The sequence below is a fragment of the Pteropus medius genome, unplaced genomic scaffold, assembly GCF_902729225.1.
Source record: "Pteropus medius unplaced genomic scaffold, Ma_sr-lr_union100, whole genome shotgun sequence".
Classification (NCBI taxonomy): Eukaryota; Metazoa; Chordata; class Mammalia; order Chiroptera; family Pteropodidae; genus Pteropus; species Pteropus medius.
The window spans coordinates 3,990,427-4,017,248 of NW_024351648.1; the positions used below are offsets into that span (position 1 = coordinate 3,990,427).

Sequence of the window (26,822 nt, forward strand, 5' to 3'; positions counted from 1 at the left end):
GCTCCACAGCTTGCTCCCAGGCACACCTATGTCCCTTCCGTGGCTGGCCGCCCCCTACTCTGGGAGACCACCTGTGGTCCATCTGCTGAGGTCCCTGTATGTGGTGCCTTCTCCTCTGGTGCCACGGTGCACACGAGGCTTCTCCAAGAGGATTACTTCCCCTCTGTCTCTCCCCTTCCCCTTCAATTTATTTGTTAAAGAAACCAAAGCCTTGGCTTTTTAAAGAGTACTGTCACTGTTTAAAAAAATTCCACTTAGAAATTCAAATGTTTTTCCCTGTCTTTCTTTGTGTAGAGGCCGCAGGCCAACACAGAAAATGGAATCAAGGAAAGAAATCTCAGCGACAGGGGTCGCGACAGGCTTTAAGGCGGATGGAAGACGATGCTCCTTGCAGCGAGTTCTCAGTAGCGAGCAACGGAAACCAGTTCTGGCTCAGTTCCGAGAAAAGAAGTCTCTCGAAAGAATATCTGGCAGCGAATAGAATCGTGTGAAGGGCTGAAGCGCGGGTCAAAGCTGCTCTTTGAGGAACAAGTCGAACCACACCCCAGAACCAGGATGTTGAGGAATCTCCACTGCTGCCCTGAGCGCCACCGTCTTCTGCCCCAGGAGCTGGGCTTGGCCGTGGTCACCACCGGCCCTTGCTCCTGAGTCACTGCGCGCTGCATCCACCTGGCGGGGATGGGGCCCTCTTCTGAGCCTCGGGTGCGAGGCAGCCTGGGAAAGGAGGTACTCGACCACCGCGGTGCCTACGGAAGAGGAGATTTTCCTGCTCAGATTCGTACAATTGATCATTCTCCAAATAAAGAAACCAAAACAAGTGACCAGGATCCTCTTTTCACATAAGAAACACACTAGAGGCGGGCCGAGAAGGTTCTGTGACAGTCTCTGACGCTGCGCCCGAGGGTCGGAGCCAAGCATTCGGCCTCGGGGAAGGGGAGCAGAGGCGTGACAGGAGTCGAGAGGCTGGCGAGAGGGTGTGGACAGATGAGAACCGCAGCGACAGACTCATCCGTTGAGTGGATCTGGTCTCAGGACGGCATGAGGGCTGGAAGATGCGACAAAACCTACGGGCCAAGAGCGAAGGCGTTTAATAACGGGTTGCGACACCCCTCCCCCCATAAGTAGGGGGCGCGCGACACTGAGATGAAACCAACTCTGCTGAAATTAGGTCAGGGCAAGGGGGAGAGGCGGAGCCCTTGACTTTTGGATGGGAATGTCGGACACCACCTCACATCCATCGGTGACGGAACAGGGACCCGGCAGGAACGCCAAGGCTGAGTGAGAATGAGAGCTCTGGATGGAGACACAAGGCAGCTCCCTGTTGGTCCACACGGTGACCTTTTGCCTGTGGTCTCTTGTCGCTAGGATAGTATTTCCATTTAAAGGTCACCTCCTCCAGGGGAGCAATCATTACTATTTTGCAGCCTATGGGGAAGGTCAGAGTGCCAGCCACCAGATGACAAAGGAGAAATACGACAAGAAGAGAAACGGACATTTGAAGGCACGGCTCTGGGTGTCCCTCACCCGTGGGAGCACACCGATGGCTGGAGGAGATGGCTCCTGCCCCTTTGTCTTGCTCTTATGATCATGGCAGACTGGGGTTTGCCTCCCTTGCTCATGCCGCTGGTTTCCCTTGCTTAGAAACAAAACAGCCGCATCAATTCAGGTTGGCGTTAGGAGCTTTTAAAAGAAATGTCGGTGGCACTTAACACACAGTTAGGGCCAAAGTAAAGGCTGGGTAAGTGCCCAGGCCATTCAGCTGGAAATCACATCCTGTTCAGGGACATAAATGTCACGCTCCCCAGGCCCCAACACAGGCAAACCGCCTCACAGCGCCCGGTCTCCAGGACTCCAAATTTTCCAACCAATGGCCCTGAGCTTGCTTTCAGCCACAACCTGTCTGGGTTAGGAAGGCCAAGCCAACAGGAAACACAAGAGCACTGTGAGTGACCTAATCTTTCCATTTGCAAAACCAACCCAATTAAAATGCATCACTTTAGAAAACCCTATAAAGGACAAGCTCTGTGAGTTCTTTCAAAGGTCATCTTAATAATTCGAACCAGTGGCGTGACCAGGAAAAAATGCTCATCTTGGTGTAATTGCAGGTGCTTATTGCTCACGAAAATTAAGACTCGTGGGTCTTCGGGGCCTTAATTCTAGTGATGGTGGGATGTTTGCGTGTTTGTCCTCTGTGGGTACCATGATCCTGTGTCTTCCGATAGATGCAATCACCGGATGGCAAATCGAGTCAGCGAGATCATAGACGCAGCCCAAGAGAGATTTACGGATGAATTGGGAAGATGTTTCTTTTGGTTGTATAAGTAAATCAAAGCCAGAGATGCAACAACCCAGCTTGAAGAAGGGAGACCGGGAGAGGCCATTTCTTCCAAGGATAAAAAATTCCCACCAGTCTCTGGTGAGGGACCCACACGTAGCTTCCAGGAGCTTTCCGGGACATGTCATGAAGGTGTCTGTCACCTCCTTGGGTCCTGACCATCAGCTCTCAATGTGCTATTTATTCACTGACCTCCTGGAACTCGATCCTGGAGGCTTGGCCTCCGACTGAGTCAGATCGTTCAGAAGTGATACAGGACACGGAATTCCCATGGAATTAGCTCGAATTTAATTTAGTCACAATGGCTTATTATTAGATTTAATTATAAATGAAACAATTCGCCAGGGACTTCTTACTTGGTAAACAAGCATCTCAGAGTACGAAGGGCATTTGTTTTTTGCTTTTATACTTTCTATTCTCTAGTCCCACCACAGGTTTGCACAAAACTATGGCCAAGCAGAAAAACGTCTTTTGGATGCGGCTCTGAATGAGTGGCCACTGCTACCAGTCACCCTTTTAGGCACCCCTGTTTTTGAAAGAAGGGTTCTGCTCCCACATAGCCTGCTGGGCACAGGAAGGTGATCTTGGCTGCAGTTAATACATTGTCCAAAAATTACCCCAACTTCCTTCCAGCGTTTCTGCATTTAAAGAGTCTGAAGAAGTTCTGCGTGGTCCAGGCTGTAGTTTCCCCCCTGAACTGTTATCTGTGTTTCTTAGAACGTGATGCTGTGCCATACTATTGGTGGAACGTAAAATGATTGCAGACACATATTTCTTCTTTTAACGGTTATATGTTCATTTTAAAGCATATCTAAAGGTCTAATCACTATGCTGTACGCCTGAAACTAATACAATATTTATCTCACCTGTAATTGGACAATAAATTAATTTTGAAAAAGTTCACAAAAGCAAGCTCAAAAAAAGTGTATTAAAACAAAAATGACTCCTCGAAGCCGTGATTCCATGATAATATACATATATTGAGGTTAAAAGGTAGATCAGTTTGAAGCAAAGTATTAGCTAAATAATAAAGAAGATGATGACATATGACAAAAACCATGACTAAAGTTTGCTAACGAACATCCTGGAGCCTGGCTCCTCAGAACGTGGTCGTCACCCGAACATAATCGGAACCTGCATTTTTAACAAAGTCCCCAGAGAATGAGCATGTGCTCCAGAGTTTGAGAAGCAAGGATGCCTATGAAAACCTTGGGGCAGCGTTCCGTGGTGCCGATATTACTAGTTGGATCAAATATGTCTAGTTCGCCAACTCTGGCAAAATTGGGTGAACTTTTGCCCAGCAGAGACGATTATTTGGAATATCCGTGGCCCCTCATTCGCTCCCACAGCAAGATGTTTTGTGTTCCCACTGTGATCAGTGCCTAGGGCCTCCCCAACGATTTCCCTTTCCAGAGCTCTGGGTGGTCTCACCTGCAAGTGGGCCCATGGGACCCTAGCAGAGGATGTGGCCCAGACAAGGCTGAGCCTAACGCAAATGCCTCAAGGACCTAGGGGGAGGCTGCCAGCTGCAAGGGCCAGAAGATAAGAGCATTATTTAGCTTGGCTGGCATTCAGAAAGCTGAGCAAAGCTAGGCCCTCAAGCTAAGGGTATAAATAAATAAATAAGTAAACAAATAAGTTGGCAGATGTTTACGTTTTCCTTTGTGATGCTAGCTGCATGCATTCAGCACGTCCTACGTGCCAGGCACTGAGCCAGGAGCTTTACATTGTCATTCTCTGTCCCTCACTAAACCCCCTGCAGGTCAGCGTCATCAAGGCCATTTCACAGTGAAGTCAATGTGATTCAAGAGGTATCTTGCCTGTGGTCACCCAGCATTCCACTCTCCCGCCCCCTGCCGCTTTCTGCTGAGAGCCAGCTCTGGGCAGGAAATGGAAACAGGCTGGTCGTTTTCTAGGCTACAGCATGACCAGTTTTCCCTAGAGGATTCTGGATCGAAAGAACGCTCGGTATCCTAATAAGGTTTCAGAACCGAAAGGAGTGTCTTCATCACGCTCAGCTTTGCCAACACTATCTCATCAATCGTCTCTGCACTTTGACGCAGGCGTGAGGGACTGTTAGCCACGCAGCAAAACTTGGAAGCACCTTGAAAGAGAGTCTCGGCAAGTTGCCAACAGGCTCGCCTTAAGGAGGGTGCACTTTTGACAAACAGCCCGAGAGGCTGCGCCTCGCTGGGATGCCGGAAAGATGCCACTTTGGAAAGTGAACACTATGTGCCGGATATACAGTAGGCGCTCAGTAGATGGCCGTTCCTTCCCTCTCTCCCACTCCCTCTGAATGTGGCTGACCATTTTAGATCATACCCTCCATTCACCTCACAGAAAACTAAAGAGATCAGGTCAGTCTGCGGGAACGGGAATGGATTCCAGTGCTGGCGAGACAGTTGCAGAAGCTCCCCCTTAAAATGCTGTTTCTCAAATATTTTTAATCTATGCCCTGTTCTGGTAAATGTTAAACATCACATGCCCTTCTTCAATATTACTTGAAGTTTCGAATGAAATTAAACACTGATTCAAAGCAAATCAAATTAATTACATAATTTATATACTTCAAACTGCCTCCCCTCCCTGAGATCCAAAGATGATGCTCAATAAAGACATCCTGGGTATTTTCACCTGGGTTTTAATAGATCTAGTTAATGCCAGAATATGCCAGAAAGATGTGGACAGCACAACTGTTAGCAGATACCCCAGCATGCCTGTTTGCCCCGTACCGAGGATAAGGCTTTCGGCCCGCCTTCCCACTTAGATGGGCACGTGGCCAAAGCTGAGCCAATCATAGTGCTTCACCTCCCCCTGGCTATAGGGATTGGCCCAGGCGGTGGGCACGTGACCAAATCTAGACCAATCGTACTGCTTCACCTGCCCCTGACACAGGGATTGGCCCAGGACTTTTTAAATGTGAGAGGTGGCGTGGAGGTGGGGGAGTGGGAAAGTGGGGACTGAGCAGAGAAGCGTCTCTCTCCCTTTCTCTCTCTCTCGCTCTCTTTCCCCTACTCCTTTTCCTCCCCGCCATCTTCCTCCCTCCTTCCCTCTCGTTCTCCCCTACCCCTCCTTTCCTTGCTCGCTCCCTCGCTCGCTCCTGGTCACTGGAGGGGAGGAGAGCCCAAAGCTCAGGCGCTGCACCTTTTGCTTCATGGAGACGTGGTCAGAGACAGTGAAGTCCCCCCACAAAGAGAGGCCAAGGTAAGGAGCAATGGAAAGCGGTGGGCTTCCACCAGGGTCCTGGCTCTCGTTTTCCGCCATAGCTGGCGCTAACCTATACTCCTCGCAGTTTGGCTGCTGGAGTTGGTACATGGCTCTTAAACTAAAAATTTGCTCTTAAACTAAAAATCCATTTAAGATTCTCTCGATACCTCCTCGCAAGAGTGCCCTGACTAAAACAAGGAGTGAAGGAGAGGGTTGCAGACTGCCCGTGGACATTGAAGCAGAGCCGTTAATTTGCCCTGGCCCTTCCCTACACAGACATGGTTTTCTTCCTCTGCCTTGCACGCTTCTCTCCAGATCTCACAGTTTCCATCTGTCTTTCCATCCCTACACCTCCACTAATTCTCTTCTTTTTCACTGCCCAGGCCTCCGGCTCCTATTTACTTTTGGCTGTTGGTTCACGCTTCTTATAGTATTTTCCTCGGGGAAATAAGGGCACCCACGTGTCCCTGTTCTTAGGATTCTGTGGGTACTCCCCAACTCTGTGCTGTCGGGATGTTGCCCGGGCTAGATCCTGACTATCTTCCCAAAGCACACTCTCTGGCCTGATGTGCCTTGGGGGAAGTGGGTGGGGGGCGCCAAAGCCATAGCAGGCTTGATAAATGCACACAGGAAGCAGCCCCATTTCCTCATAAGCTGCCCAAACGCATACGATGCAATTTTAGCATCTGGCCACACAAGCGTGTTGGGCCTGATACATTTATAAAATCGTTTGTTGGAGAACCATATTCTAGAATCGTATCTGTGAACTTTTGTGTTTGGCGTTACACGTGTTTGGGGAAAGAAGTCAATAAAAACCATCATAATTTAATTTTAATTCACACAAAGACAAGAGACACCAGCAAGCACCAGGATATAAACCTGTTGGCTCAAATGGCTCAGGTAACAAATGCAAACTCATGGGAATGGCTGTAATATCAACTCTGGAGTCAGTGAGCCAGGATTTGAAATCCCATTGAGTTATATTAGCTCAGATAAGTTCTTTACTTCCCTGAGCATCACTTTCTTCATCTATAAAATTGGAGATATGAAAGTTCGCTGTGTGAATTCCACCTGAAGTCACTGATAGTGCTGCTGATATTGTTCTAGGCTAGTTTATACTTCTTGTATTGGGGCTGATGGGGCAGAGCAGAAATACAAGAGCAGAGATTTCAATTTCCAAATTGAATCGGGGCTTCGTAGGTTTAATAATGTCATGACTTAAGTTAAACCTCAGTAGACCACATCATGTTGTATTACATAATGCTTTTTAAAGTTTTGGGCAACAGGAACTGTGCTGCCGTATGTAATTCTGCCTGCCAACAACCACCACATTTGAATGAGAGAATTAGAGAACTTTCTAAAACTCTTGCCATCCAAGAAGAGTAAAAAAACTTCCCATTCGCATGGGCCCTTATTAGCACAAATTTATTTAGGCTTTCCATTGCATTTGACACTCTATTTCTTTGTACCTTAAGAAGAATGTTTAAAAAAATTTTTTTCCAATTAAGTAGCTACAATTTAAACCAATTAATTTTCCATTAAAAAAATTTCTATGGAGAACTTTCAGTCAAGATAGCATAGTTGGTACACATTGTGGTCGCCTCGTCCCATGACCACATCCAAGCTACAACTAAGCTACAGAACAGCCATCATTGGGAGTTGCCTGAGGTCTGGCTGAACAGAAGTCCTGCAACTGGGGACACACGGAAGAGGCTACCTCAAGACTGGTAGGAGGGCAGAGACGTGGAATGGGCTGGTCCCACACCCACATATGGTGGTTGAGAATCGGGAGCGATGTCTCAGCTGCAGAGGTCCCTCCAGGGGAGCAAGATGTCCCAGCCCCACACCAGACTCCCCAGCCCAAGGTTCCTGTGCCAGGAAGAGAAATCTCCACAACTTCTGGCTGTGAAAACTAGCGGAGATTGTGGCTTAGGGAGACGGAGGGCAGCAGGATCGCAGATGGCCCTCTTAAGGGGACCACTGATGGACTCGCTCGCTCTGAGCTCCACTACTGGGACAGCTGCTTGAAAGGCACCAGGGACACATGGGGAAGGACTGAGTTGTCTGCTTCAGGGCAAGAGCTGGAGGGGTAGCTTTCTCCCAGACAGGAGCACCAGCAGAGGCCACTGTCCCTTGGTCGAGCCCTTCCCCTTCCTAGTATGCAGACACAGGTGGTGCCATATCTCAGTTTCCATCAACCAGACTGACACTGCTTGCCCTGCCCAGGTGATTTTCTGAGACCTCGCCCTTCCCAACCTGTGGGCCCACCCAAGCTGCTTTCAGTGGCTTTTTGATACAAACAGCCCATTTTGGCTCATGCTGTGAACTTTCCTAAAATCTCTCAAAGGTTTACAAACCATAAATAACCAGCGTTTGGCCTCAGTGTGCCCCGTCCTCTTGTTGAGCAGCCTCTGGTCCAGCTCTAGTGGCACTTGACCTTGGTTTGTGGCTTAGCCTGTCAAGGTGCCTGTAAGCTCAGCACGGGCGGTGGCCATTTGCGGATTGCTTGTTGACTCTTGCCAGGTGGCCCTGGGAAGGGCACAGTCTGAGGCTGACCTTAGCCTGGGGTGGGGCCCCTCCCAAGAGACCCTGGGGCTGGCATGCCCAGTGGCTGGCTTCCATGGAGCTGGAGCACCACCCAGAACTGCATCGGAGGATGACACACCCAAAGGGCAGACTGAGAAGGCACCAGAGCCCTGCTAAAGTGAATTCTGCTCTGTAGGACCAGCCAGTCCTCACGATTAACCAGCCCATGGGTCAGTCCCTCCCACTGACATGCAAACAGCAACCAAGGCTCAACTATCACAGAAGGGCACGTACAAACCATACAAAGGACATACCTGGAGCACCTGGCTCAGGTGACCAGGGAAGTCTGCATCACTGGGCCCTACAGGACATGTTACATAAGGCCACTCTACTAAGACCGAGAGACATAGCAGCCCTACCTAATATATAGAAACAAACACAGGAAGGCAGCCGAAATGGGGAGACAAATACGTCCCAATTGAAAAGACAGAACAAAGTTACAGGAAAACAACTAAAGAAAGAGAGAAGCAATCTACCAGATGCAGAGTTCAAAACACTCTTATAAGGATGCTCAAGGAACTTAGGAGGAGAGTAGAGAAGCTCAGGGAGAACTTTAACAAAGAAATAGAAAATGTAAAAAAGAACCAGTCAGAAATGAAAACCACAATAACCGAAATAAAGAATACCTTGGAGGAAATCAACAGTAGATTAGATGAAGCAGAGGGTCAAATTAGCAATTTGGAAGATAAGGTAGAAAACACCCACTCAGAACATCAGCAAAAACAACAACAACCACCACCACCACAACAACAAAACCCAACTTAAATAATGAGGATAGTTTAAGGGGCTTCTGGGAGAACGTCAAGACTACCAACATTCACATCATAAGGGTACCAGAAGGAGAGGGACGAGAACAAGGAATTGAAACCCTATTTGAAAAAATAATGATGGAAAACTTCCCTAACCTGGTGAAGGAAATAGACATACAAGCCCAGGAAGTGCTGAAGAGTCCCAAACAAGATGGACCCAAAGAGGCCCACCCCCAGATGCATCGTGATTAAAATGCCAAAGGTTAAAGACAAACAGAGGATCTTAAAAGCAGCAACAGAAAAGCAGTTACCAAGAAGGCAGCTCCCATAAGACTGCCGGCTGATTTCTCAACAGAAACTTTGCAGGCCAGAAGGGAGTGGTGTAAAATATTCAAAGTGATGAAAAGCAAGGACCTACGAAGAAGGTTATTCTACCCAGCAAAGCTGTTATTTAGAATTGAAGGACAGATAAAGAGCTTCTCAGATAAGAAAAAGCTAAAGGAGTTCATCACCACCAAACCAGTATTACGAGAAATGTTAGAGGGACTTCTAGAAGGAGGAGGAGGAGGAGGAGGAGGGGAGGAGGAGGAAGGAGGAGGAAGGAGGAGGAAGGAGGAGGAAGGAGAGGAAGGGAAGAAGAAGAAGAAGAAGAAAAGAAGAAGAAGAAGAAGAAGAAGAAGAAGAAGAAGAAGAAGAAGAAGAGAAGAAGAATATATATCAGAGAAATAATAAAATGGCAATAACCACATATCTATCAACAAGTACTCTAAATATAAATAAATGCTCCACTCAAAAGACAGGATAGTCAAATGGATAATAAAACAAGACCCTTACACATGCTGCCTACAGATGACATACCTCAGATGAAAAGACACAGGCCGCAAGTACAAGGATGGAAAAAGATATTTCATGAAAATGGAAACAAACAAAAGAATACCTGGGGTAGCAATACCAATACCAGACGAAATAGACTTTAAAACAAAAGCTGTAACAAAGGACGAAGAAGGACCCAGTAACCCCACTTCTGGATATTTATTTGAAGAAACCCGAAACCCTACTTCAAAGGGACATATGCATCCATATGTTCATTATGCATTATTTATAATAGCCAAGAAATGGAGGCAACCCGGGTGTCCATCAACAGATGAATGGCATGGTACATACGATGGAATATTACTCAGCCATAAAGAAAAATTTTAAAAAGAATAAAATCTTGCCATCTTGCAACAACGTGGATAGACCTAGAGGGTACTGTGCTCAGTGGAGTAAGTAAGACAAAGACGAATTGCCATATGGTTTCACGCACGTGTGGGATCTAAAGAACAAAATAAACAAAACAAAAACAAACTCACAGATACAGAGAACATTTTGAGGGTTACCAGATGGGAGGCGTTTGTGGGGGATGGGTGAAAAAGGGGAAGGGATTAAGAAGTGCAAATTGGTAGTTACAAAATAGTCATGGGGATGTGAAGTATAGCAGAAGGAATATAGTCGATAATATAATGAGTATGTATGGTGTTGGATGGGTACTAGATTTATCAGAGTTATCATTTCATAAGTTATGTAAATGTCTAATCATTGTTATACAGCCGAAGCTAATATAATATTGTATTCCAACCGTAACTGATAAATTAAAAAATTATTCAAAAAATTTTCCTAAGAAAACTAAATATTAAGACCATTTTTCACTATGGAAGAAGGAAAAGAAACCCTTAATTTATCACCTCCCCTTTGCAAATTTTCTACACACTTTTGTAACAGGCTATTTTCAAACCCCATGGTTTAGGGTTAGTGAATATAACCTTTTTTTTTTACAAAATATAATTTTGTGGTGAAATGACCAAATAGCTTAGAAGGAGAAAAATAAGATCTTATGAAGAAAATACTAGACTTCTAATAACTTTTCTCTAAGATCCATTCATAGTGCTGACTTTTTATAAGTTTGATGTTGAATTCTAACCCACCTCGGTACACCCTGACTCTATAAATATATCCATACCTAACATCCTTCTAAAAGAAGCGAATGTGTGCTGGGAAAATATTGGAACAATGAAGTTCCTGAGAGAAGCTTGTTTTTTCAAGTTATTAAAAGAAGGTGGCAAGCGTTCATGAGGATATGAAAATTTAACGTCTGAAGGAAACTCTTGAGTATGGTTAACGTGGCTGCCAAAAATCTCAGCTATGTTATGTCAGAATGTTCAATTGCAAGCTACACTTTAATGAATGGAAAGATAGGGTAACAGCAGGAAGCTTCTGCAGCAACGCACAGCACCCTCGAAGACGACATTCCCATGGGGAACTCAATCATTTCAGGGGCTTGCTACCCTGTCAGTTATGCGATCTACCAGTAAACGATGAAGAGTACAAGATGCCTACAAGAGAGCAGGGAAGAACAGGAACAGTCTGCCTCTCCATTTTCTCCCAGATGGAAGATAAACTCACTTCCTTTCTGAAAAAGTACATGTTCCGAGAAACACAGGTCTGCGCTCAGAAAAAAGGCATCAGTGCCACCCTATCTGTGTGACATACTTGATTTTCCTCTCTTCCATGCTGCTTGCTTGCAGTGTGATGTTGCTATTTTTATCAGCTCTATTCAAACCAGCTGTTGCTTCATGTTAACATGGCGAATGGTGTGAAAAATCCCAGCAGACACGTGAATTCCAGAGGGACCTGTCTTCTGTCATTTCTAGAACAGATGAAATGTCATGAGCTTCAGTGGAGTCTGGCTCAGGGACATTTCACCAGTGGAGGCAATGAGAACATTTTTGACTCTTAAGAGATGGGGAGCCAGGGACCAAATTTCCTGCTCATCGGCCCCGACCAAAAGCCTGCATTCACGCACACACATCCGGTGGCCAATAAGGTACCGTGGATCTCTACAGAAAACCTGGGAGCAGGATCCTTCACGGGTCAGGGTCAGGTCATGGCCGTCCCAGGTGCCAGACGCTGCGGCGTCGTGAGGTTGGGACAACTGCAGAGAGTCCAACCTGGAGGTTGCCCCGGAGAACCCACTTCCTTTTTCTGACTTAGAATGTGACTTGTAATTTTAAACCCACTCTTTGTATTTCCTCTGTGAAAATAACAGCATTTTGGCGAGACCGTTTATGGGGGAAGTGCATAAAACTTAGACGATTTAAAAATACAACTCTAATTGCAGGTTTGTTTTCTCATGGTTTGGCAAATTAGGGGGGCAAATTGGAGGGGCAGCTGGAACTTGCCCCAGGCACAAAAAGACTGCTTAGTTCCCCATCAAACGGTGTAGTCCGTGAACTCATTCAAAACCTAGGAAAATAACGATTTTAGGAGCTTCCTTCTAGAAGAGCAAGTATTTTCTGCGTGGGGATATTTCGCGTCTGGGTACCGCAATTTCGAAAATGAGCATCAAGGCCTTAAATTTCTGGGTTTCTTTCTGCAGCTTCAAAATGAGGACAAACCGATTTCCCTTTTTGCTCCAAACTTCTCAGATCCTGTTAAGTCAAGATGAAATTCAGCGAAGAAAGCAATACCTCACAGAGCCCCTCCTTTGAGGATCTGCAGTCTCTAAGAAGGTGAGGACAAGAGTTAGAGCTTCTAGATTTCGACGCAAACCACGATCCACTGTCACTTTATAACACTTTTAAGATAAGAAATGGTCTAAAGGGAGACTAAGGTGTGAAGGATACTTCACAGACAGTGGTCGCAGACAGTCCATTTTGCCCCCCTAGTGGACCTCCGGTACCTCAAGGCTGGAAAGCTAACAACTGCTTTTTCTCCAATCCCTTTGCAGTTCTGGTTTTGGACACAATTCCGTTTTGGCCTGTTGAGTACGCTCACACAAAGTTTAGAAGGCAAAAGTGAGGTGGGGACCACGTCTTTGTCGTTTGTGCAGACAGGTGCCACTGAGGATGTGTCAGGCTGTGCTGTCACACTAGCCCACCGCGTTTCAGTCTCGACCTCCGAGCCCCAGCACATTTTTGCTGATGTCCTTGGGGGGAGAGCGAGTGTTTCTGCAGGCTCTTTCTGAGCACTGCACTGCTGCTGAAGGAAGGTGACCGACGCGACGTGTCTAGGGCAGCTTCTGAACGCCCCTTGGTCCTGGTGGTGGCGGCTGCCTCGCACACCAGTATTACCTTGATGTACCAGAGAGATTATTCCTCAGCGTCCATCCTGAGGCCTGTGCCTGGAGCCTTCCGATGAATTTTTAAGCACACAGTTCCTTATAGTAAATCTCTTTCTGCTCAGAATAACTTATGTAGTTTCAGAGTTCTACAAGCGAGTCCTGACTTGGAAAGTAGGTAGCGTGGGACTGTAGAAAATTGGATTCTGGTCTCAGCTGTATTCTCCCTCTTGGGACTGGTCACCCTCTGCCAGATCCCTCCATCAGCCCTGTCTTCCTCCCTTTCAGCTAATATCAAAGGCTTCACCTTCACAGAGAAAAGTGAACTTCAACTTTTAATTTTTACCTGTGACCAAATGAGTTTCATGTCCTTGTGCTTTTCTTCACCTTCTAAGAGAAAACAAATCCATCACCAGAAATCTTTGCATGTACAGCTTTACTTCTGGTGTTACTAGAGGATGGCTGTCTGGGGTCTTACCCAGCGCACACCACGGAGAGCACCCCCTAAATCCCCCTCAGACCTTTCTCCCCCACCCCCGCCACACCTCCCCGCGGGCTCTCATCTGTCCTGTGGTTTCTTCTTCCCAGCGCGAAGCCCCTCTCCTGCCGCCTCCCCTCCACAGCGCTGTCTCCCTGAAGAGGCCCCCACAACCCGCTTCGTCTGTCCAGCATATTCCCTTCTCCTCCTTGACCTCCCAGTCGGGGAAACTCAGAAACACCCAAAGCTTGACAAATGCAGTTCCGCCATCGCTCTGGCTGCCTTTCTCGTGAGAAACTTCTGGTGAGTCACATTCTCTACCTGGCGATGGAACTTCACACTGGTAGAAAATTACACAAACAAGTCAGGTCTTTCTCAAAGCACGTAGGCATCCATCTAAAAGATAAGCGAACACATTCATTCATTTTTTGAAACGTATTGAGGTGAAATTCACAAAGCATAAGATCAACTATTGTGAAGTGAACAATTCATTGACACGAGTTGTACAGTCACCACTTTACTTAGTTCCAGAACATTCCCATCACTCCAGAGTAAAACCTTGCCCATTAAGCAGGCATCCCCCCTTCCTCTCCTCCCCCAGCCCCTGGCAACCACCAGTCTGCTTCGTGTTTCTATGAATTTTATCTATGATTCTACACAAATAGAATCATATAACATGTGATCTTTTGCATCTGGCTTCTTTCACTTAGCAAAATGTTTTTGAGATTCTTCCATATTGTAGATAAATCAAAAGTTTACTGCTTTTTATGGCTGAATGATATTACATTGTGTATATGTGTATATATATATATATATATATATAGCACAATTTGTTCACACATACTCCACTGAAAGACATTTGGGTTTTTTCTGTTGCGAAGAGTGCTACGTGAACATTCCTGTACAAGAATTTGTCTGAGTACTCGATTTCAATCATTTGGGATCTATACCGAGGATTAGAGTTGCTGGGTTGTACGGTCGTCCTGTGTTAAATTTGCGAGCATGCAGCATACTGTTTTCCACCATTGCTAAACCATTGTGTAGTCCCGCCAGCAATGTCCAAGAGTTCCCATGTCTCCACACCCTAACACTTGTCATTTTCTGTTACTTTTTATTTCTTTATTTTTTTCCTATAGCCATTCTCGTGTGAAGTGGTATCTCATTATGGTTTTAACTTGCATTTCCCTGATGACTAATGACGTTGAGCATCTTCTCCTGTGCTTATTGTCCATTTGTATATCTTTTTTTTTTTGCAAAAATTATCCATGTTGAATAATTTTTATTTGTTAGTTACAGTTGGCATACAATAGTATATTAGTTTCAGGTGTATAACATAGCGATTAGACATTGATATAAGTTATGAAGTGATCACCCTGATAGATCTAGTACCCATCTGATACCCTACGTACTTATTACAATATTATTCCTTGTATTCCTTATGCTGGACTTCACGTCCCATGACTATTGTGTCACTACAAATTTGAACTTCTTAACCTCTTCCCATTTTCACCCATCCCCTGGACCCCCACCCATCTAATGTAGTCTTCATTTCAGTTATTGTGGTTTTCATTTCTGACTGGTTCTTTTTTACATTTTCTATTTCTCTGTTAAAGTTCTCCCTGAGCTTCTCTACTCTCCCCCTAGGTACCTTGAGCATCCTTATAAGAGTGTTTTGAACTCTGCATTTGGTGGATTGCTTGTCTCCCTTTTGTTTAGTTGTTTTTCTGGAGCTTTGTTCTGTTCTTTCATTTGGGACATGTTTCTTTGTCTCCCCATTTCGGCTGCCTTCCTGTGTTTGTTTCTATGTATTAGGTAGGGCTGATATGTCTCTTGGTCTTAGTGGAACGGCCTTATGTTGTAGGTATCCTGTGGGGCCCAGTGATGCAGTCTTCCCTGGTCACCTGAGCCGGGTGCTCCAGGCATATCCCTTGTATGGTTTGTGTGTACCTTTCTGTTGTAGTTGAGCCTTGGTTGCTGTTTGCTCGTCAGTGGGACGGATTGATCCTTGGGCTGATTAATTGTAAGAACTGGCTGGTGAGGGGCTGACCCTACAGAGCAGGATTCACTTTAGCAGGACTCTGGTTTCTGCCTACACTGCCCTTTGGGTGTGTCATCCTCAGATGAAGACCTGAGTGGTGCTCCAGCTCGGACAAAGCCAGCCACTAGGCATGCTGGCCCCAGGGCCTTTTTCAGGGGCCCCTGCACAGGCCAAGTTCAGCCTCAGCCTATGCCCTGCCTGGGGCCACCTGGCAAGAGTCACCAAGCAATCCGCAGATGGTCACCGCCTACGCTGGACTTAGAGGTGCCTCAAGAGACCAAGCACGAACCAAGGTCAGCTGCCTCTCTTACCGGGTTTGGGGCTCCTCGGCAGGAGGTATAGGGCACACCGAGGCCAGATGCTGCTTGTTTGGGTTTTGTGAACCTGTAAGAGATTTTAGGAAAGTCCGTAGCATGAGCCAAGACAGGCCATTTGTATGAAAAAGCCACTGGACGGGGCTTGGGTGGGCCTGCAGGTTGGGAGGGGTGAGGTCTCAGGGAGTCACGTGAGCGGGGAGAGCAGCATCAGCAAGGTTGATGGAGACTTAGGTATGGCGCCACCTACGTCTGTATGCTGGAAGTGGGGAGGGCTCTACCAAGGAGCAATGGCCTCTGCCGGCACTCCTGTTTGGGAGAAAGCTGCCCCTCCAGTCCTGGCTCTGAAGCCAGACAACTCAGTCCCTCCCCATGTGTCCCTCCCTGGTGCCTTTTGAGCAGCTGCCCCAGCGCTGGAGCTCAGAGCGAGCGAGTCCTTCAGCCATAGGTCCACACAGGCCCCTTAAGAGGACCATTTGCAACTCCCTCAGTCCTTCGTATCATTCAGCCACCATCCCCGCTGGTTTTCAAAGGCAGAGATTGTGGAGACTTCTCTTCCTAGCCCTGGAACCCTGGGCTGGGAACCCACACTCTTCTTGGGGGACCTCCACAGCCAAGACATCCCTCCCGATTCTCAAGTGCCACACGCGAGTGTGGGACTAGCTTGCTGTGTCTCCACCCCTTCTACTAGTCTTGAGGTGGCCTCTTCTGTGTGTCCCCACTTGTAGGACTTATGTTCAGCTAGACCTCATGTGACTCCCAATGATGATCGTTCTGTAGATTAGTTGTAATTTTGATGTTGCCATGAGAGGAGGCGAGCACGGTGTCTACCTACTCCGCCATCTTGACCGAAAGTTTATCCATCCATTTATCCATCCTGAAAAGTTGATGGCCTTTGGAACTAGAGAGGCTTGAGTTCAAATAGGTTCAGCTATTTAGAGGCAGTGTGATCTTGGGCTGATTACTTCTCCAGATTTCATTTTATTCCAGCGTGAAAAGCATAGAATAATTTTTTATAGTTGTCTCCTTTACATCCTTTAGGTCTTGTCTTACATGGTTGGCTTAGAGAGACTTTCCTGATACTCTTTTTTAACAGACTCAAGTGTTATTCTGTTTCGCACCATCCAATTCTTTCCTTCAGAGGACTTAACACAGTTTGTAATTATATATCCATTTGTTTGTAACATTTTTGTCATCTGTTCCCCTCCTCCAGTAGATCATTCACTTGTGGTCCAAATCTACTGACTGTTTTGTTCACAAGTATATATCCAGAGCATAGCACAGTGTCTAGCATATAAGGGGGTGTATGATGCTTGTCAAATGGGAAAAATTAATAAATTATCAATAATATTTATGGGGAATTTAGTAGAGTGCCTGGCACATGTGAGATCAGTGGTTCACTAGGGGTTTTTGGAAATATGGTGATGGGGTAGCAGAGAGTATTTGTGATTTTTACTGCAATTGGGAAGACACTGCTGGCACTTAGAGGGCCAGGGCCAAGGACACTAGACAATGGCTGTCGGGCATTGATGAAAGAGCTATCTTACATCGCGCGCAACTTTAGATATCCCATGAGACATTGATGGATAGGGAAAATTTGTAATTATCTGCATTTATAATACTCTGTTTTACATATAAACAGAAAGTAACATTTGCACATTTTAATATGCACTGAATTTTCCAGGAATGCAATTATCACATAAATTTAGAAAAGACTGTATTGCATTTTGTTTGAAACTCCACTGAGAATTGTTCCCCTTTTCAGAAAAATCACATCTCCATTAGCAACACTGCTCAATGTGTTTGAACCCTAAATATATCACACTCTTGGATCAGGCTGTATATGTAAGTGTGATCCTACATATTGGTGCAAAAAATTGATTAGTTCATTATGCCTTCTAGCCTAGACATGCCTGAGTATCTACATACTGAAATGCATATTACTTTATTATAAAGTGATTTCTTCTTTCTTCCTTATGTTACATTTATAACTTAATTATTTTGCAATTACATATATTACCCATCTATGAATTTTATTACAGGATCTTAAAAAAAACAAAATTTATGTTTTAAAGGAAGACATTGAACCTAATAGGGATTAGAACTACTGTATTAGATGCTCTTTCTTTTCATTATAATAATAATAATAGAATTTGACAGTTTTGTCTGAAGTGAACGGCAAAAGAAAGGAGATATTTCTTATTTTTATTCTGAGATCTTACTTTCGTATTCTTATTGCCAAAACGCCTCTTCACGCATAGCAGAGACTCTTAATACTTTGCACTCAAAGTATTGGTGCCTAAAAGAAAAATGTGCATTACAGGCCTTGCGAGCAAACCTCTGCACAACAACCCAAAGCGAGGTTTGTGCAGCCATAATTATACAAAGTCCGGCTGGTGTCTGAGAGGTATGTGCTATCGGAGAAAGCTCTGAGGCTTACATACTGGACGGACCTGGGTGTGAATCCTGGCTCCACTCTTTGGTAACTGTATTATCTCAGGCTACTTGTTTAACCCTCGGGGCCTCGGCTTCCTCGGCTGTAGAAGCAAGTTAATGATAGCTGTTTCCTTGTTCTGGAATGTGATCACGTGTATGCAGGGCCCAGCACTGTGCAGTCACATGGGAGGTATTTAGCGTTAATGTCTTTCTAGTCTTAAATTATTTAAGCAATTGCCACCAGAGAGACAGGTTCTATATAGCATCTCAGAATATGAACTCATAAAATCATAACACATCCCAGGCGTCACTGGCTTGGATTAAACAAATGTATTTTTACACTACATTCTATTCATTCTGCTCAATATATATACTTTAGCCAAGATTATTAAACCTGCAGTTTGCAGACGAGCATTTTTCCATGAGGTCCCCAGCTTTCATCATTCTAACCTGTGTCTCCAAAGGTTAGAAATAACCGCCATAGACAAAGTCGATTCCCTCTTTTTGATGCAATTATCAGATGGTCAAGTTATTTTTTACTTTACAGATCCTTAAGAAGTATGTTAGATAAGTTAGTGCCAATCAACCACCAGGATGCATCCAATGTCTATTAGATTAAATACCTTCTGATGATTTGAGAGAAACGAAGTCATTCTCTGGTTCAAGGAACTGCTGGCTGAGTCTAGGAGACAAAAACTTCAGACAACTCCAGAGCAATTAGAGCAAGTGTAACTCGATAAAGTTCAGAAGGAACATGTCTAAACTGGGGCCATTCCACAAGGAAGAGATTTCATGTAGACAAGGTGAATTTGGAGGGGATGGAACACGGCTGATGTGCTCGAGGTGTAGTCAGTGGATGTGAATCTGGAATTAGCACATAGAGGAAGAAATATATTACAAAGACCTCTTAAATGAGTCATCAAATATGTTAGTATATCGTGGCCATTCAGTCTAACTAATAGAAACCTTGAAGTCAACTCATTGGTTTTGATAGGAAATTCAAGCATTCGTTCAACAAATACGTGTTGAATCCCTGGTCTGTGTCAGGCACTGAACAAGAAAGTGGAAACCCAAGGGAGCAATCAGACACAGTCCTTGTCTCCATGGAGCAAACACTTCAGAGGGGCGGACAGATGTCTCGTTATAAGTGTGCGGCTGCCTTCTGCACCTAATCTGGTCTGAGATGTTTGGGGAGACTTTCTAGAGTAGCGATGGCTGAATTTGACGGATGAAGCGAAGTGATCCGTGTGAAGGGGAAAGAGGGTTCTTGTCGGAAGGAGCAGCATTATGGAAAGGTCTTACCTTTTAATATTTTTAAAGCAATCTGGAAAGAAGACTCAAGATGGCTGATCCAGATAATTCCGTGTACAATATATTTACATAATAATTCTGCAGAATCTTGATTTTTTTTGGGGGGGGTCAGTCAATTAAGAAAACGTCCCCTCTCCAAATAAAACAACAAAACAGAGATGTCCCCCAAATATTTTTAAATACCAACTTAGGACCCAAAAGAAGACAATGGCCTAGAGTCCATAAAAATTGTGTGGACAGGGACACCTACTGAAATGACCAAATAATAGACTGGCTCTTTATCCAAGATAGAGATCTTGGTTGGAAAGAAGCAGATTGGTTGGTTTGGGGGCAGGAAATGCAAGGCCATTAGGATTCAGAGATGGTGGCCTATACACAGTGACAATAGCTGAGTTATAGCTAACTAGAAGGAACGGAAAATCAAGAAATTTTAGATCCAGAAATAACTTTAGAAAAATTTTTTCCTGTTCTCTTACTTTCAAATAGCCAGAGTTTTGCTGTACCTTGCCATCTGACTAAGAACTTTTTGTTATAACTTTTTAAAAGTTATAAAATAATGCATATCCTTACTTTGAAAAGTTAAAAATTATGAGAAAGAATAAAGAATCGGAAAACACTCTTAATCCTAGACCTATTTTATTCCATCCTGAGAGACACACAAACATTCAGTGCATACCACCTGCTTTCCAGCGGTTCCTCCTTTGGTCTTGGGCAGTTTCTTTTCATCCGTATGCGGGTGGAAACTTAGCCGAGGGCATGTGTCTCCAGTACCTTCTCTTTATGCATCTCTCTCCCCTCGGGTGTTCTTCCTTGGAAATTCTAGCTGTCTTGATCCCCAAAACTCTGACCTCTGACTCTTTAACTCAGTGAGACCGGTGGGCTCTGTGTGGGTTCCTCATCCTCACACAGCAGCCTGTGACCTGCCTCCAGGCTGTGAGCTGGGGCAATTATAAGGCTCACCCGACTTGTTTCCCTTCTCATGAGAATCATAGTCCTTTGTCAGTGTCTCAAAAATCGTTGTTTCGTATATATTTGTCTGGTTTATAGTTGTTTAGGTGCAAAGATAAATGGAATCCCTGTTATACCATGGTATCCAAAAGTAGACTTTGCATGTTTAGTATAGATGAATTTAATCAAAAACAATGATTACTCCATGCCTGGAAAATTGGGACACTCTGCTTCCTTACCTCCATATACCTGTTGCTATCTGAAAGTATTCACATGTTTTTGAAATTTTTCCAGTGAGAACAAACGACAGTCATGTCTTTCCTTAGCACGGCGTGGAAAGCAAAATGACAGAGGACAGTGAGTTTTAAAGACCTGGAGTTCCGGGTCCCTTACGATTTCACCCAATTAAAAATCAGTTTGCCACAGTGACATGTGTTCCCTAAACACTGCGGAAACTGCTTCCCTGTAGATTAAAATGTCTTTATTTTACATGTTTTAGATTATAATTATCATGTCGTGCTTATTTAAATTATCGAAGCCACTGGCCACACTATGGTGGGCAGGTGTGTAATACACACACCATGGCGGGCAGGTGTGTGCACTACACACTATATTTTTGTGGCGAGGTTTAGGCTTTCCTTATCCAACCTAATTGGATAGGATATCATCTGGGAAAGCTGCGTGGTGTAACAAATAAAATGTGAATGTCAGTTTTTATCTCAGAAGTACTTCCCCTCCCCCCGCTTCTCTGGTTTCATTTTTCAGAAATCTGGCTCTAGAGCAAAAGAATGTTCGTGAATAAGCGTGTTATGAAAAGTCCTATCTCTGTCCTATTTCCAATTTCAGATAGGAATCTTTTTACATCAAAATCAATTTCCAAATTTTGGCCTCTGGGTCTTCCTTATTTTACTTGTAACGATGGCGCTAGATCTTAGTCTAGGGAGGGAAATTCGTCCTAGCTTCTCTTGAAGGCTTTGCCATTTACTTTGGGTTCGTTCTCATCTTCCTTCTAGCCCATTCCATACGCGCACGTTGAGCATCTGCTATGTATAAGACCGTCTGCGAGGTGTTAAGGAGATTTAGAAAAAACAAGACTCAGCCCTGCTTTTGATCCGGTAAGGAAACAACTAACATACAAAACAGGAAGAAACGTCAGAGAAAATTAAAAAGAAAGAAAAGCTACTGGGACAGCGCCTCTGAAGGACGGTTATTCTGGTGAGAGAGGTGGGGGCGGGAATGGCTTGGGCAGCGTTTCATAAAGACAGTGGCTTTCATACAGAAAGCGACGTCTAATGTTTTGATGGGAGCTGAGTAAAAATGGGGACAACATTTCAGGCTGCAGGTACAACTAGGACTTTCCTTAAGGAAAAGGTTTTATATTATTTAGCGCGTAGAGGAGTGCCATAGAAGACCTGGATTCACATTCACTTAGCAGTTATGTGATCTCGGGGACTTAACCTCTGTGAGTTTCATCTTCCTCATCTATAAGATAGGATTAATAATTTCAAGGGATATATATATTTTTCCCCACTATAGGCTGGCATGAGAGAAGATTCAATAAATGGGGATAAAAATGAAGATATTACTATTACTAATAAAGAACATGGAGCTAACTATTGGGGAAAGTTCACACTCTTCAGAGGAGTTACTTTTTGTTAAGATTTTGCACCCGTGTTCATGAAAGATTTCAGTGTGTAGTTTCTTTGCTGCGACATCTTTGTTTGGTTTTAGTAGCAGGGTAATGCTGACCTCATAGCATGAGTTGGGAAATGTTCCCTTCTCTTCCGTTTTCTAGAATAGTTTGTAAAATTGGTATTATTTCTTCATCAAATGGTTTATAGAATCACCAGTGAAGCCCTCTCGGCCCTCAGATTTGTGTGTGTATGTGTGTGCGCGCGCGTGTGTGCGTGTGTGTTTATACTTTGAAAATCTCACTTTCCTTGTTTCATATGAGAAATGCGTTGCTGTCTTTGTTCCTCTAGAAATAAAGTGTCTTTTTTCTCCAGTTGTTTTAAGTTTTTCTCTTTATCACTGGTTCTAAGCAATTCGACTATAATGTACCTTGGTTTTCTTCATGTTTCTTGTGCTTGGAGTTTATTGAGCTTTATGGATTTACGGTGTGGTTTATAGTTTTCACCAAATTTTAAAAAACCGGAAGCATCAGTTCTTCAAATATTTTTTCTGCCTGCTCCTCCTTTGGAGATTCCAGTTACACGTATGTGAGGACACTTACAATTGTTCCATAATCCACTGATTCTCTGCTCATTGTTTTTTATTCTTTTTTTTCTCTCGGTGTTTCAATTTGGTTTCTGTTGCTATGTCTTCTAGTTGACTGAACTTTTTCTTGGCAGCATCTCATCCATCTCATCTTCTGCAGTATTCATCCTATCCAGTGTGGTTTTTTTTTTTTTTTTTTATCGCAGACATGGTAGTTGTCATATCTTCAATTCAGATAGATGGGTGGATGGATAGATAGATATGGATGGATGGATAGATAGATGTAAAATCTACCATATGTGTATGTAACATGCATAATCTTTACCTTCTTGAATGCATAAAATACAGTTAAAATGACTGTCTTTATGTAATTGACTACAAATTATATCATCCATGTCCTTTTGGGTCACTTTCTATTGATTAAGTTTTTTCTCATTGTAGTTCACATTTCTCTGAATATATATATATATATATATATATATATATATGTATATATTTATATATACACACTTATATATATGTGTATATATATATATAGGTGTGTATATATATATATACACACCTATATATATACGTGTGTGTGTGTATATATATAGGTGTGTATATATATATATATGTATATACACATATATATACCTGTGTGTGTGTGTGTGTGTGTGTGTGTGTGTGTGTGTGTGTGTATATTTTTTTTTTTGCATGCCAGGTACTTTTTCTTGGACACCAGCATTAAAAATACTACCTTTTTGGGTGCTGGGCATTTTTGTGTTCCTATTCCTATTACTACTCCTGAGTTTTGTGCTGAAATTCAGCTTATTTACTTGGGACCAGTTTGGTTCTTTCAGGTCTGACTTAAGCTTTGATAGGAGAGACCTGGGGTGTGTTTAGTTTAGGCCTGACTTTTCCTCACCACGGAGGGGTGCCCACACCAATGCCCAGTGAGTTATGAGTTCTTCCCTGCTCCGTACGACAATCCGGGGATTGTCCCCTCTAATGCTTTCAGGTGCTTCTTTCCTCAGCTGTGAGTCCCTTTCTCTCATATGTGTTGATCTGTCCTCAGATGAAGATTTGAGGGGATCTCTCAAAGATCTCCAGAGTCCTCTCTCTCTGCAATTCTTTCTTCTCTGATACTCTGCTCTGCAAACACGAGCCACCTTGGAGAATGCCGGGCCCCACCTGAGTTCCCCCTCAGGGCATTGATGCCTGGAAGTTGTCTTCTGGCGGCATGCTCGCGGAGTGTAGGGTTCACCTCCTCCGGTCCCCGTATCTCGGGGGTCATTATCTTTTGTCACCTTATGTCTAATGTCTTAAAAATGGTCGTTTCATATGTCTGGTTTTAAATTACATTGATAGAGAATAAATCCAGTTTCTACTCTTCCATCTTGCCTTAAAGTAGAAATCTTCAGACGTTGTGAAACACTAAAGACTTAGCCCGACATCGAACATGGATGAAGAAGAAAATACTATGTCGTTTATTGCAGTCATCCTTAACATTTTATACTGTGGACCCTCTGGTCATTTTGTGAAACCTGTGGACAGATTCTCAGAATAATGTCTTCAAATGTACAAAGTAAAACATGGAGGAGTATAAAGAAAATGGGATATAGTTGTTAGAATATTTTTCTAAGTGATTTTGTGCTGTAGTAATCGATATACTTCTCAATTAATGCATTAACTAACAAGATCTAGCAGTGGGTCTAATAAATTCTGTGATTTTCACGTAGGGATGAGCCTAAGCAATATTCTGTTGTACAATTGCAATGTGATTTGACTAGATCCATACTCTCTTTGGCGACAGTGTCAAAGCACCATTAGTATTGCTATGGTTTTTGTTGCTAACATGCGCTGGGGAAAGAAATGCTAAATTTCAGTCAGAGACGAGTACAAATGAACTTGCAGTTGCTCTCCCGTCCAAGTTGAAGGACCCCTGACTTCTGTCCACAGATCCCTCAGAAGCCTATGATTCCAGAGTAAGGACCCCTGTTTCAATGAATGAAACTGGATGCCCGGAAGTGGAGGGTTTTACACAATTGGCGAAGCTTATGAAATGGCAGTGGTTTTATTTGAATCTACCATGAGAATGGTGAGGTGCCATGGGGATAGTTTTGGGGCAGAGGGCGAAACACAGTGTTCACAGGACAACTGAGTGCTCTTCATGCCAAAAGGGGCCTTCTCTCCACGGTCCCCAGATCTAGGAAGTTTGTCCCCAATGCTGAGTAGCCCACCTGTCAAATGGCTTTGAGCCCAGCTCCCATTCCGACTCTCAAGTCTCCTCACTCACAACTGACAGACTGGGAAGGTCTGCTGTTTATTTTTGCCTCTGGTCCTTCGGCCAGGCCACAGGCTCTTGGATTTGTGAATACCTAGTTCTGTTCCTATCCAGTGTGTCCCAACGAGCAAGTCACTGTAATTTTTGGTTTTGTTCCCATACTCCCTCCAAAAGTCATTAGTCATATCCTCCTTCCCATTTCTGCCTTGAACAGGCAGTCATTATGATGAAGCCAGCTTGCTTCAGAATTCCATGAGAACCACAGTGTCAGGCCGTCACAGCTCTGGAGCTGGAAATGGAAAAGGCTGTGCTCTGGGGCTGGCTGGCACCGTCCCTGTGAGTCATTATGGAAACACTGTCCCCGGATACTGCTGAGGGGGACTGTGTTCGCTGGTGAGTCCATCTGTCAGATGAAATCCTGACCCCCTGACATCTTAAAACATTCCATAATATGTGGGCTGTTGGGCCTTCTGTCTGGTAACCTTGGTTACATTAAAATTTAGGTTGTTTTATTCTATTTTTGGTGCTCTTACAGTTTCCAATGTGTTAAAAAAAAAACCAAAATACATTTTTTTTCAGATTACAGAAATAATACATTATTCATTGTACAGAAATTGGAAAAGATAAAAAACACCAGAAGAAAATTCTTCCACCAAAGATATAGATTTTTAAAAATGTATTGTATTTCCTTTAAGATATTATTCAGATTATAGTGTATATAAAACTTTTATAAGTTGTTTTAAAAACTATAACAATATAACTCACACAATCCTCATTTTTAAAAGTATAAAATTATATCTTTTTTGCCGTAAAAGAGACCTTATGTAAGATACCTGGTTAAACACGTTCTTTCTAAAAATGAGAAAAATGAATCCCTGGAGGATAAATAATTTGCCCCAGTTCATGAGCCACAGTCAGACATGGACCCTGGATTTTGGTCCTGGCCTTCTGCCCATGGTCGTGCTTGCCTGGTCTACAGTCATCTTCAGACAAGAGCTGGAAAGGCTCTGGCCTCTCGGCCTCTTGGCTGGAAGGAAATGTATGTGAAATCCTGGGCTAATGAATAGGAAATTTGCCCCTGCCTTAGATCTTGAGCCAGGCAGCCTTCCTGAGTTGAGGAGATGGGAGTTTGTAGTTCAAGGATCCAGTAGGGATATACATTGGCAAAAACTTTTATGGAGGCCCATTCGGCAATATCTGGCAAACTTACTTTATGAATTAGCAATCTCATGCCTGGGACTTATCTTACAGATTGCATAGGTGCAAAATGACACATGTACAAGGTTGCAACAGCATTGTAGCATTGTTTGTCTTAGAAAAATAATGGAGCTGGCTAAACAAAATGTAATTCATTTATAGATTGGAATAGTAAGCATCCAAAATATGCCAATTTTGTTTCTGAATACATAGAAAAATTCTAAGTAAAATATTAGCACACCAAATCCATTAGAAAATTAAAAATATTACCCCCCCGACTAAGAATATGATTTATCTCAGTTAAAAGAGAAAATAAAAAACAACAAAAAAAACCAGTCCTCTTGAGACACAGAAAAAGCAGTAGACAGAATTTAACATCTGTTCCTGCTAAAACTGCTTAGCAAACTAAATTCAGAAAAATTTCATTACCTTGATTAAAGATATATGATAGTTATTAGTACTGTTCATATTTTCTAATTTTTCCCGTTTCAAGTACAATACAAGATACCAAAAAGAGGCTATCTATCGTGAAAAAATTGAGTTGGACTCCTATTTTTCACTATAATAAAAAATTAATTTTAGGTAGGTTAACAAATCTTATAAATAATTAGAAGAAAATGTGAGAAAATGTGTTTATAACTTCT

General features: G+C 43.7%; 1 long non-coding RNA gene across 1 annotated transcript in view; it reads left to right on the top strand.

Annotated features, from left to right (window-relative positions):
- Positions 1-5,271: 5,271 nt before the first annotated feature.
- The window catches only part of LOC120587345 (uncharacterized), a 28,662-nt gene continuing 7,111 nt past the window's right edge, over positions 5,272-26,822 (top strand). The window contains exons 1-3 of the long non-coding RNA XR_005648933.1: positions 5,272-5,539; positions 12,293-12,425; positions 21,512-21,613. This is a non-coding gene — a long non-coding RNA (uncharacterized LOC120587345). The remainder of the gene's footprint in view (positions 5,540-12,292; positions 12,426-21,511; positions 21,614-26,822) is intronic.